The 14,202-nt window shown below is 41.2% G+C and overlaps 1 protein-coding gene across 1 annotated transcript in view; it reads right to left on the bottom strand.

Moving 5' to 3' along the window:
* Positions 1–14,202, bottom strand: part of LOC126274609 (superoxide dismutase [Cu-Zn]-like) — a 179,472-nt gene that overhangs the window by 151,285 nt on the left and 13,985 nt on the right. The window lies entirely within an intron of this gene.

The raw sequence follows: 14,202 nt of genomic DNA, 5'->3' as shown, positions 1-14,202 counted from the left end.
TTAAAGGTTTCTGCAGACGAATGTCATTAAAGACCTAAAGATGAGTAGTAGCATTATAGCGTTTGATAACGTTTGCTGTGACATCTTTCGGGAAAAGAGGAAGCAGTTAAAAGCGTAAAACGACTTGCACCGTCACATTCATTGCCTCGTAAACACCTCAGCACACAGTTTGAGCTGTCGTAGCGTCTTCAGGCTGTACTTCAAAGTGGCTCTGAGCACTGTGGGACTTAACAACATCTGAGGTCATCAGTCTCCTAGACTTTGAACAACTTAAACCTAACTAACTTAAGGACATCACACAAATCCATGCCCGAGGCAGGATTCGAACCTGCGACCGTAGCAATCGCACGGTTCCGGACTGAAGCACCTAGAACCGCTTGGCCACAGCGGCCGGCCAGCCTGTACTCACAGGATTTTTTTTCTCAATATGTTTGCGAACATTAACAAGCATTATAACACTGTATTCTGCTTTACAATGGCTCTCGCATTCTGTCAAAAGATAATCATTGCATTTAAAAAATTGTTGCAAATATGTAAAAAATTCAGCCTCATTCCTCATCTTCATTCATAAGTGTTTTTGTGCGCTTACAGCAGCATCAGCGAATTTATTTTCATGTTACTATTATATGGGACAAGCAAATACATACAGATTATATAATGGACATCGAATTAACTGATATGAACGTTAGGTTGGTACAGTGACAGCAAAACATATTGCTCATGTTACCATCCGCCATGATAGTTGGAGATGACAAACTCTAAATACATATAGACATCAACGAGAACAACCAAGCTTGCACTACAAACTGTCGATACAGTTGATGACCTTCACTTCAGCCGTACACTTTTTTCTCGTCCATTATGACTTTCACAGTAAAATAAAAAGAAATCTACTTATGATTGCTTTTGACCTAATATTACCACAGTAAGAATCGTTAAGAATAAGATGGAGAAGGTTTCATCTTTTCTCAAGGCATCCAAGGAATTAAGTTAACAAGATCGCAAATGGTGGGTTCTTTTCAGATGCATAAACAACTCATCAGTCACTCGATAGCCGAAGAAGTGACCACTCACCATCATCAGCAGCACCATCCGTCCATTACGCCTCCATGTTGGCCAGGCATATTTTCTAATGTCATGTACCTACTTTCCATTGCGTCATCTCTGGGTCTCTTCTTATCTGTTAGAAGCAAGCAAAATTCTTCGGCCAAACAACTATCCATTCACCGGGATACATGTTCCGCCGATCTTACCTTCATTTTCACTACAATCGAAACTACGTCTTCCACTTTCACCTAACACCTGATCCATTTGTATGTCTCTCCTTGCGCTGCTAATTGCTCGCTAAGCAACCATCTGGTTTTGAATCGTTTTTCTATGAGAAGTCCAGGTTTTCCTGCCATAAATCATAGGTATTGGTACGAACATCTGTAAACGTTCCGTTTCAGATAATGTTTTGAAAACTGATTCATTTATTAAGTACACCCCAAGTAATTTTTCTTCTTCTGTTTATTTCTTTCTCTGTTTGCTCAGTCGTCTTCAACTTTAGTAAATACAAAAGAATAAAATTAAAAAGAAATGATTCTCTTATTTTCCTGAAATTTGTACTATAGTATTTACAGTGAAAATACCACTTTCGTGTACATATATGTTTTACGATAACTTGGATTAAAATTTTAATTTTTTTATTTGTTTACACATGTTTGTGCTGAAACCAGTATCATGAATGTTTGTAGCCAGTAGGCGACTTCGATATGACAAATATATGATTATATGTGACTTTGCCAACGGTCTTGCCATATTGGCAACAGCGGTACCCGTCAGAACACCGAAGTTAAGCGCTTTCAAGCTTGGCGAACACTCGGGTGGGTAACCGTCTGGGTCTGCCGAGCACTTTTCACAAGTGTGGTGTTAACAGCCATTGCGAGATCACCTAAGGAGCTACGTGAATAAGAAGTAACGGCTCTGGTAACGAAAAGTGACAACAGTGGGGAGATTGGTGTACTGACCACATGCCCCTCCATATCCACAGCCAGTGACGCCTATCGGCTGAGAATGACACGACGAGCGGTTGGTAAAGTTGGATCTTCTGAGGTCCTCTAAGACAGAGATACGTTACTTTAATATTACCACACCTGATGTTTAAACGTTGCTTGTAGCACACGTAAGTGACTATTATAAATTGCTTTGTTGTTTGCCATTCTTCACCAATGTTATTGGCTCCCCCCCATCCCCCCTAATCACGTTCCCCATGGCCTTCTCTTCCATAAGTCCTACTACATGTATGACAAAATACTGTCTTATAACTTTTTTTTTATTTACAGCCTGTTTTGGTCACTGACCATCCTCACGACAGAAAAACTATTACGATGACAACATCACTAGACATAGACTGTATGTCTTGAAGTGTGAAGAACAACTTGGTCATACTTGAAGACATGTGGTGTTGATGCTACAATTTTTTTTCTTCCGTGAGGATGGTCAATGACCGAAACCAGTGGCAAACAAATAATTTTATGAGACAGCGTTGTGTCACGATTTTCACCAAGTATATATTTATGCTGTTAATGGTCGTCCTGAAAAAATGTGTTACATCATACTCATAGTTCAGTTCTATAATTATTTCGCAAACTTCAAGTGTTTCATTGTACTATACACCCTTGTATAACGCCTGGGGCTTACTTACCTGATTAAAACCCACCGTTTTTGAGGACTTGCTGATTCTATCATGAAGATTTGTATACTATTGTGATGTGTCTGATAAGTTTATTCTTTCTAATGTCATGTTGTTTCCTTCCTTTTTAAGCACCAAAATTGCTGCACTGTTCCTCTTATGGGCGATGTCTTTCTGTGGAGACGTTCTGTACATATTTTTGCAATTTCGAAGTATATTACTTCTCCTCTAGTTCTGGTGATATTTACTCCAGCCCAACTATCACCAGCTGCCGCGAATTACGGCATATTGACTTCCCACCCAGTAAGTGGAGCGTCCCAACGTTTGCTTGTCGTGTGGTCACTCAGGGGATGTGTCAAGCGTAAGTCATCAGCTGGAGCATTGAGTCAGTCTGTAGAGATCCAAAGGGGAAGAACATTATAAATGAGCAACAGAAATGAGAATATATGGACAGAACTGCGATTTCCCTTGCCCAGCAGTGGGACCACCTGGTGCAAGATCCAGTCTGAAATAGCAGCTAGCAACAGCAACTAGTTACCAACATGAGTCATCGGTACCTGATCAGAGTGGGCAGACAATGCCTGCCACCTTGGCTCCAGTAAGACAGTACTGGCTGTACAGAATTTAGTTGTACCTGTAGTGTGTGCTCTTGAACGGCAGGCACGAGAAGGGTGTCATGACGGTGGTGATCGACAAGAACATTGGTTTTGCAGTCACCTGTCGTCTGACTGTGACTCACCTTTAAGCGGTTCTAGGAGCTGTAGGTTTCAGGGTTTTTCCGGTTTACTATTGTCTTAATGACGGTGTTATTGATTAAATTATGTTAGTGAAACCAGTGCCATGGGCTCCACATGAGAGTAAAATATAAGAAATCTGTGGGCAGTTTTCCAACGCCGTCTGGAGAAGAGCCTTCACTGCAGACTGGAAAAATTTACTCAAAGATGTATTTTGAGACTAAGCAAAGATGGCCTAATCCCTACAGACGAAGAAGCCAAAGCCATCGTTAATATGCCTGCACCCAAGGGCCTAAATGAGCTTCAGTTCTTTCTGGACAGGAAAGCGCCAGACTATCGCGGCCCCGCAAAATTTTCCTCACAGGGTTGCCATTTGGGCCCAGTCCTTCAGCCAGCAGCAGGGGTGGCTGTCGGATGTAATGGTGGGCTACAGACGATGGCATTTGTTTTTCACAGATTTCGGTCAGGAGCAGCTGACTGTTGTTCCAATCAGTTGCATCTGAGACCTGCTGGACCTTCAACACAGCCCACTCAAAGCCAGCAAGGCGACGGCGTCAGTCACTGCGTTGTTCGTATAGGAATCAGCCAGTTGTGGCAGCGTGCTGACTTGCTGCTGCCCTTGCCGCACCCTCCGCCATCTTACCTGCAGCTGCTGAGCAGTGCGCCGGTGGGACTAGCCCATGCAATTTGAACCACAACCCTCCTTCCCCCGCTCACCAGTGGACGAGTTCTCTCCTCCACTGATGTCGGCAGACCAACTGTTACCGCAGCCCCTGCAATCTTCCACATCTCCTGCGGAGCCTTCCTTAAATTTTAGACACTGGCGTACTCTCCCACTGAAGAACTGTTCTTTAATAACATTCCATTGTTTGCAGCACACTGTCTATGCTCATTTACTTTCAATGAATTTAAGTCAGTGGGTATATTCATCCCTGCCACTGGGTAATCCTTGTTACAATCTCCGAGTGGTGTAATTCCCACATATCATGTGAGAGAACTTTCAGTATTTCGAAATAATAGGACAAAATATTAGCAGCAGTGAAAATTTGTGTCAGGTCTGGAGGTGTGTTCTGACTTTATAATGGTTACAGTGAATGCACGCCATAAAGCAGGGCTTGAATCTCAGTTTGGCCTGAATGTTCATTTGTCTCAGCATGTTTACCCACTATTGTCTTTGAGTGATATTTACTGTCGCTTATCAGTTTCTGTAACTCTTAACTCTTTGTAGGGATCTTTTAGCTATTCATTAGAATACAAGCACTCTGATCAATATGAACTATTTCGTTGCAATTATCTTTTATTTCTTTTTCAAACAAATCTTAGTATTTTGCCCAATGTCCACATAGTGTCTTTCTCTGCAATGAAAATTATACTGATTTAAGGTGTAGATGTCATTTGTTTTTCTGACCACTTTTAACGACCATCATTTGATGATGTTTAGCTTTTCTTCCAACTTCACTAAGCTTGCTTTAGATCTTAGAGTTATGGAATTTGTCTTTAAATAATTGTGATACACCCAGCTGAGTTTATGTCACTATAATTTTGCCTCACCCATCAATGTTAATACGAAAGAATATTGATTGACACTTTGTGGACTGGATCTATCACATTTATAGTGCTTTGATTTGAGTTCTTCGATAATTTGTGTAATGTTAGGAGCATCCACATTACAATGAGACATCAGCCAAGTCATACTTTGTGATGAAAAGAGCAAATACATATGGTCAATAAAAGTGGAATTTAAATATATACTACGACTACAGTTCTGAAATGTGAAGTTGTTACCACAATTTGTGTATAATCAATTAAATACATCTCTTTTGATATTTTAGTATGTAGTATAACAACTGCTTATTAATGTTTGTGATCCTGCACATCCATTTTTTTATTTTTACTTTTTACTTGCACAAGGTTTTATTTTTTGTATGATCTAACCTGACTGCAGAAGGAAAAGTTAGTGAAAGAATGTGCAAAATGCAGTACCTTCTTCTTGAGCACTGAATCCCATAGTCTTTATGTTAAAGTGTGTCTGGATCTGTCTTCTGCAGTTGAACTGTTGATTCCCAGAGCATGCCAATAATGTCCTGTTTCACCTACATCATGGTAGCAAATCTCATGATGGCAAATCTTGACTGACTGCATCACTCCTTTCATGCTGACATTACTGTAAAAACTCGTTGCAATATCTTTTCTGGGAAGATGGTTCAAGAAAGGAAGACCCCCGCAGTGAGACTGTTATTATTAGTTGTTAATTATTACTGCTCTCTTTGCTTTTCTGAACCAACTGTTCAAATGGTTAAAATGGCTCTGAGCACTATGGGACTTAACTTCGAGGTCATCAGTCCCCTAGAACTTACAACTACTTTAACCTAACTAACCTAAGGGCATCACACACATCCATGCCCGAGGTAGGATTCGAACCTGCGACAGTAGCGGTCGCGCTGTTCCAGAGTGCAGCGCCTAGAACCGCTCGGCCACCGCGGCCGGCCTGAACCAACTGTTAAGAGACAGAAGAAGTACAGGTTGTACAATCTTGATCAACCATGTTGGGCACTTTCAAGTACTGAAATAACTTTAGTGCTTGTTTTAGTATTTTACTTGTAATATTTGCTTCTTTCTTCCACCCTCGACATCCTATCCCGAATGTTAATTTTATCAATTCTTCTCACACAGTCCCAAGACATCCATATCCAACTGTGTCCTCTGAATGCTACTATCCGACTCACAGTAACGTGACATCCTGTTAACCGAGTGCCTCTGTCTACTTTCCACACTGTAATCACGAGAAGAGCACATAAAGGTTGACAGCAACAAATCATGAGCCATTCATGTTATCAACAGAGAAGTTTCTTTTCTTTGCAGTACTTTTATAATCAACCAGCTACATCAAAGAGGCACGGAGTTCAGATGCATGTCCAGATATTTATCTGTATAAAGAATTTTAATCATCTGTCCATTAATAAAAGTATGAATTAACATCTGCGGTGTCCGAGGCTGCAGCCGCTTTCCAGTACATCCTTCACCCCATGCATGCGTCATAATATCGTAACATCCATTTCAGCCCACTTTAAGTCCTGTGCTGCGGTATAAGAACACAAAACTAGGGATTTAGTCACGGTACATGCATTCACTAATCATATAACAAAGACCCTCAGCTATTGTGGAAAACTGTGTTAAGAGCAAAACAAGTTGACTTTACAAGAACTCTGAAGTACATCATGGTTTAGGCTTGGGGACAATGTTATATCACCATCTTCCTAATTGTGTAAGATAGAAAATTTATTTAATTAATACCTCTGCTCAAAGAGCGTAAAATTAAACATCCATGCACATAAACCTAATTTGGGAATACTTGAGTATACATAATTATGGAATGTATTTTACTACAAGGGTGCGTATTACGTGTGTACAAATCTCCTCGCATGCAACTTTTCACACACCACTGCTCTCCAGCGTCATGCAATCGCATGCGCACCCTTAATTTAACCCTACTGTTTGCTACTATAATGCAAATGAAGTTATGTATCTGGTACATTTCCGCGACCACGTGTAATGATACTTATAAATCCTACGTCACACAGTGTAGGACGCTACATAATGTCACCTAAATTATAAACAAGAAGTGTTTCTTTCCTTGTACATTGCAAAGTAAATCACTCATAGAATCTGACTGCTGATATAATTAAGAAATTTTAGGCAGCTTCTTTATAACTTCCATCTTCCGTTTATTTCTTCTTTTCATAGCTCCACTGAGGTAATCTCTATTCTCCCACTCATTTCTTTCACTATTAAATTTATTATCGAACAAACAATCACTAGATTTAGCATATAGATTGTTCTCATTAAACTGAAAACGAGAAATACAGTAATCGTTGTTGTCTGCTGACGTGCGCCGCGGGAAATCTGAGACATTCAGTGCTGACAATTTCTGGCTGTCCGGTTAATTAAGCGTTTAGAGTATGACCTAAGACCTAAGCGTTCACCTTGAGTGGGACTGTGAAAAACATTTTACGAAGTTTTGTTAGCAAATGTCCGTACCCCTTTAGCCCGGGAGCCCTGTATCATTGATACGACTGATACGGCGGTAGCTACGCCACTGATAATGGTACCAAGTACACCAAGGCGCTGTTTTGCCTCCTTTGATTACTTTAATTATTATTTTTTTAGTTACAGCGCATTTTATGATGTGTTAGTGCCTTATTGCCGGATTTGAATTAAGTGTTCTCAGTTCGTCTTTTTAGGATGATCTTAATTGGCTGTTTTAGTTATTCCAAAGACAAATACTCTTCAATCCTTTCTTCAACATTTTCCGTTTTTTGATTATTGTTGCTATGATAACATTATGATATGGTATATTGTTCAGTTCATCTTACAGTGTGTGGCAGAAAGTACTTCCAGTAGCACTATTATTTCTCCCTTTGTTTTTCTATTCTAAACATGCGTATGATACTACTTATATTTTCCACTTTATTTTACTACTATCGAAGGGAAGCATTTGCATGAAGTCGAATTTTCTGAGTTCACCGTTATGATCATTTCGTGAGATATATGTGGAGGAAGGAAGTAAATTGTTTGATTATTTCTGAAAGATAATGTCTTGAATGTATTACAGTAAACCCCTCCATGATGCACAACTCCTATCACGTAATTTCTGCTACTGAAGTTCAATGAGCATTATGGTAGTGTTCTCACGCTTACGAAAAAATTCAGTACGAAAGGCAGTAACATTCTTTGGATCATCTCTTTCTGCTCTATGAATCGTACCTGGCAATGGAGCAGATCTCTTCCAGGACGTTACGAAACAAAAAAAATCGTGTTTGTTTGTAACCATTATGTTTGTTATCTCTCGAAGGTAATTTCAGACTAGTGGTACGAGGCATTTATGTCTACCGGTGGTAAGGAACGTTTATAATTTCCCAGTCAATACTATGGTGTGGGTTCCTGTAGTCATGTCCTAGTTCATGAACCACGGGCAACGTATGAGTGGCCAAGTAAGTGGTCCCGACAGTCGGGATACCAGTTACTTTGGATTAAGGCTGGGCATCTCGGAAATATTCTGAGTCGTGGTCACCTTTGTGCTCATACGGCAAAGACTACCAAATCTACCGGTTAGTCCCTCAACCGTTACGGGTAAAACTCAATGGAACTCGGAGGAAGTAAGGCTAGCAACCTGCTTCCCCGATATTTTAAATATGTTTCTGGCAACAATCAGAGCAAAATGCCTCGAACCTTTGGAGGTGACGGAGTCCCACCTCTAACTGATAAACCAGGGACTCCTAAGATACGACTTGGCAAACAAATGGTAATGAGATGGGGATCTATTAATATCAATGGGGGCTACCCTGGGAAGACGGTAGAGCTGGCAGAGGCTGCGAGTAAGATGGGGCTGGACGTTTTAGCTGTTAGTGACATTCGGGTAAGGGGTGAGAAAGAAGAGGAAGTGGGAGAATACAAGGTCTACCTGTCAGGAGTCAAAGCAGGAATAGCACAATGGGGTGTAGGGCTTTACATCGGGAAAGAAATGGAACCCAGCGTAGTTGCAGTAAGGTATGTAAACGAACGACTGATGTGAATAGATTTGACAGTGTCTAGCAAGATAATTAGGATTGTGTCAGTATATTCGCATTGTGAAGGGACAGATCAAGATAAGATTGATAGTTTTTATGAGGCACTCAGTGATGTAGTTGTTAGAGTAAAGTACAAGGACAGTGTTCTGCTCATGGGTGATTTTAATGCCAGGATTGGAAATCGAACAGAAGGGTATGAAAAGGTTATGGGTAAATTTGGAGAGGATATGGAGGCCAACAGAAACGGGAAACAACTCTTTGATTTCTGTGCAAGTATGGGCTTAGTAATCACAAACTCCTTTTTTAAACATAAGAACATTCAGCGGTATACTTGGGAAGGCAGGGGAACCAGATCTGTCATTGACTATATAATAACAGACCAGGAATTCAGGAAGGCTGTGAGGGACACTCGTGTGTTCAGGGAATTCTTTGATGACACGGATCATTATTTAATCTGCAGTGAAATTGGGATTGTGAGGCCGAAAGTGTAGGAGGTCAGGTCCATATGTAGGAGGATAAGAGTGGAGAAACTTCAGGATAAGGAAATCAGGCACAAGTACATAACAGCAATCTCAGAAAGGTACTAGTTAGTTGATGAAGATTAGCATCTCCAAAACGAAAGTAATGTCAGTGGGAAAGAAATATAAACGAATTGAGTGTCAAATAGGAGGAACAAAGTTAGAACAGGTGGACAGTTTCAAGTACTTAGGATGTATAGTCTCACAGGATGGCAACATAGTGAAAGAACTGGAAGCGAGGTGTAGCAAAGCCAATGTAGAGAGCGCTCAGCTACGATCTACTCTCTTCTGCAAGAAGGATGTCAGTACCAAGACTAAGTTATCTGTGCACCGTTCAATCTTTCGACCAACTTTGTTGTATGGGAGCGAAAGCTGGGTGGATTCAGGTTACCTTATTAACAAGGCTGAGGTTACGGATATGAAAGTAGCTACGATGATTGCAGGTACTAGCAGATGGGAACAATGGCAGGAGGGTGTCCACAATGAGGAAATCAAAGAAAAACTGGGAATGAACTCTATAGATGTAGCAGTCAGGATGAACAGGCTTAGATGGTGGGGTCATGTTACACGCATGGGAGAAGCAAGGTTACCCAAGAGACTCATGGGTTCAGCAGTAGGGGGTAGGAGGAGTTGGGGCAGACCAAGGAGAAGGTACCTGGATTCGGTTAAGAATGATTTTGAAGTAATAGGTTTAACATCAGAAGAGGCACCAATGTTAGCACTGAATAGGGGATCATGGAGGAATTTTATAAGGGGGCTATGCTCCAGACTGAACGCTGAAAGGCATAATCAGTCTTATATGATGATGATGATACTAGTGAAAATGAAACTGTCACGAAGTTTCGGTTTACAGAAGAATGTGAATGGTCGTCGTCAATTGAGGTTATTTAGTACTGAGTTATCAACAGTTTATGAGAGAAACCAACAAGGAAAACTATTTAAACCCTCCTTCTCTGTCAGACATCACTTAAAGTGTATGATATTGCGCAAATCACGATAAACTAGAATGTTGTTAATTAAAGGTATTTCACATATTTGACTCTCTGCAGCATTGTTAGAGCAATAGGCTATGCTGGGTACGTTGGGTATGAGAAAAGTTTGTTAATTTAGTGACGAATTAAACGAAAGAGAGAGAGAGAGATTTTTAAACCACTCATAATTGTTTCACGTGGGACACCGAGAGAGTAGATTTTATGAATAAAACTTCCTCAAGTCTCTATTTTGGTTTTTTATTTTCATACAGATGTTTGGGAGTGAAATTTCCGTCTTCAAGGTCTACGTGTTTTAATCAGGCCGTTCCTCATGAATTCAGCGATATGTGTGTGACATAGTTCAAACAACATCGGCGTCTTACGGAGTAGACTAACAGTGAAGAGACTTCCACAAAGAGCTGGAGCGGCAGGTCCACCAGACCCTGAAAAAAAGTGTAAACCATAAGATGCTTTCACTTCGAACTACGTATAGGTATACAAAAAAGTGAAGTATAGATAGAAGATGAAGCTTATCCATAGCATAACGGATAATGAACTTCCGGAGAACGTTAAATCATGTAAGTCTTTCGGGGTAATACTAAGAAACGATGTGAAATGGGCTGATCACGTAAAATCAGTACTAAGGAAGGCGAATGGTAGACTGATATTAGTTGGAAGAGTTCTGGGAAAACACACTGCATCCAGCATTTGGAGACCTTATTAAGTATGACCACAGACAACGGAAGTCCTTAGAGATGCCCATATGAAAGTGTAACAAAAGGTCTGGGGGTATTAAATGAGGACCACTGGAACGAAGAGAACGTATTTCTGGCGAGCCCTGTTGGGTAAATTTAGGCAATGTTTATATGAAGAAAACTGTGCGATCATTATGCCACCGCCTACGTATAACTCGCGAAGGGATATGAGAAGAAGAGAAGGGATATTAGGTCACGTACAGAGACATAATGATAGAACTCTTCCCTCAGTCAGTACTCGAATGGAATAGGAAAGAAAATCGGAAATATTGTTTCATTGTATTCTCCACCATGCACTATACATTGGTTTGCGAAGCGCCTGGAACTTAGAACTACTTAAACCTAATTAAGGACATCACACACATCCATGCCCGAGGCAGGAGTCGAACCTGCGACCGTAGCAGTCGCACGGTTCCGGACTGCGCGCCTAGAACCGCGAGACCACCGCGGCCGGCGCGTATATGCGTATAGCTAGATACGTAGATACGGATAAGACATGCATAGAGAGAATATCTGCTTTTTGAGAAGCGTTTGGGCATACAGCATGAAAGTGACGAATAGAATGCATCAGTTTAGCGTTTCTAGCAAGTCAGTATCTGTTCAAAGGTTTTCAATGGCATTAGACGCATTTGGGCAACGAAACGGATCAGTGAAATACAGCTGAGAATTTGTACCGGACCGGGACTGGCATTGGATCTGCCATCTCCCGCTTAATGTGAGTGGGTCGCTTTAACAGCCTCCAATATCCAACCCAGATTCCCAACCTCTAGCACACTACTAGCGTAGCGTCACTTACCCACGAAGTGAACACCTCACTCGTCGTTTCCGATTCCCTCAATACGTCAGGCATGATGTGCACCCGCACCAAAAGAATGGGTCTTCGTTCGCCGCAACTTATACACATCCAAAAGAATAGGCATGTCCGAAAGAACAGACACCACAAACACGGTTCAACGGGTGTAAGTACAGTATTTCTTTTTTTGACTGAGGACGGTGTACTGAATAATATTACATTAGTTTTTACGTCATTTGCAGACTAATAATTATATCTATTACAAGTTGTCTACTTTTAGGATAGGTACTACTACCAAGCACATGTGCCAAGAGCAAACCACTAATGCTTCTTTTCCCCTCAGCAGCAGGTCAATTGTGTAAGTGTGGACGCACAGTTGCAAACGGCTAGTCTATACTGCCAGGCGTCGTTCACTTCACTGCTGAGATACGACCATGCATAAAACATCAGGTCGTAATATTTGTGACTCGTTTGTGGGAAGACTGTTCAGCACAGACAAAAAGCAATATACACACGTATGTGTGTAGATACAGAGTGACAATTATTGAATTACATTTAAAAAACGTAAATTAGTTACAATCTACGGCGTGCACACACTTTATTCAACATATAAATGTCACTACAGATATTCAGATTTAGGGTGTGACTTGTTCGAAATGCCTGCCGTCATTGGCGATGACGTGGCGCAGACGAATAGCGAAATTCTGCATGACCCGTTGATGTGTAGGAACATCGATGCTGTCGATGATTTCCTGAATGCCTGTTTTCAGCTCAGTAATGGTTTTTGAGTTATTGCTGTGCATATTGTTTTCAATGCAGCCCCACAAAAAGGAATCGCATATGTTCAGATCCGGAGAACATGGAGGCCAATCGAAGCCCGTGCCAGTGGCCTCTGGGTACCTCAGAGCCATAATGCGGTCCCCAAAGTGCTCCTCCAAGACATCAAACACTTCACCTGCTTCGATTTGGTCGTGCTCCGTCTTGCATGAACCCCATCTTGTCGAAATCAGGGTCAATCTGGATAATGGGGATGAAATCACCACCGTGCCATCAAGGAATATCGCACACATTATTCAGTGACTGGATGTTGCACACTACAGAGCCAACCGTTGAGAGCGAAGAGACTTCTCGATCGCGAAATGCGGATTCTCAGTCCCCCAAATGCGCCAGTTTTGCTTATTGACGAACCCAACCAAATTAAAGTGGGCTTCGTATCTAAACCAAACCATCCATGCGCACACTAATTCCTATCATGCCCCGGGTCAGCCGTGCAGTTAGAACGTCCTAACCCAAAGGGTTCAGAAGTTAAGACGATTTTATTTCATGTAGTTCAATAATTGGCACCCTGTATATAGTTACCACATTAAAAAAATCTGCGTTTATACCCATTACTCCCATTATATGTGTGTAAATCAAAACCGTATGCGAAGTGGATGCTAACGAAGAGAAATGAACATTTAATGCCTCTACAAAACGATCTGGAACTAACCCTTTTACCATCTGTGACACGAATCCCATACTCTTGTATTCTTGGTGTTCTTGGAATTTTTCTAACGGTATTACAGAAATTGACAATATGGACTGAAGCTTTCGCTACAAAAGTACCACATTAAGGAATATGTACAGCTGGAGGATTTAGCACACTTCTATTCTTCTTGAGAAGGAAGATTGCGGCACATTTCTGCTTATGGAAACGGCGCTTACGGGAATTGTTCGCCAGCTGGGGGATGTGCCATATATAGATTCTCCTTGGGACAGAAGACTGCGGCACACTTCTGCTTACGCAAATGATGCTCTTCGAAAATTTTCAGTAACATTAGCTAGCTGGACCGAAGGGTTGTAGCTTTTCTCACTGAGCAGCCTGATCAGAACTGAAAATATAGTGTTGCCTTTTGACGCTACAAGAGGTAGAATCCTATACATGTGTGCATCACATAACTCCATGACTTCACACCAAGGCCCGATATCGAAGTATTGGAACAAGGGGACAGATACCGAATGTTTTTGTGGTCAGCTAGCCTTATCTAACAGGCAATTTAAGATTTTTTACTCAGCCGAAGCTCGTTCCATCAAGTACCGTCTCAAGTCAAGATCAGTACTGATTTCTTCAGTTACAAATACACAAATGTGACTCTGGCTGTGGAAACAGTGAGCTGAATATTTTACGTTTTATAGTACAGGGTGTCATAT

Source organism: Schistocerca gregaria, chromosome 1 (assembly GCF_023897955.1).
Source record: "Schistocerca gregaria isolate iqSchGreg1 chromosome 1, iqSchGreg1.2, whole genome shotgun sequence".
NCBI lineage: Eukaryota > Metazoa > Arthropoda > Insecta > Orthoptera > Acrididae > Schistocerca > Schistocerca gregaria.
Note: the sequence above shows the minus strand (reverse complement) of the source record. Positions and strands in the feature narration are given on the sequence as shown.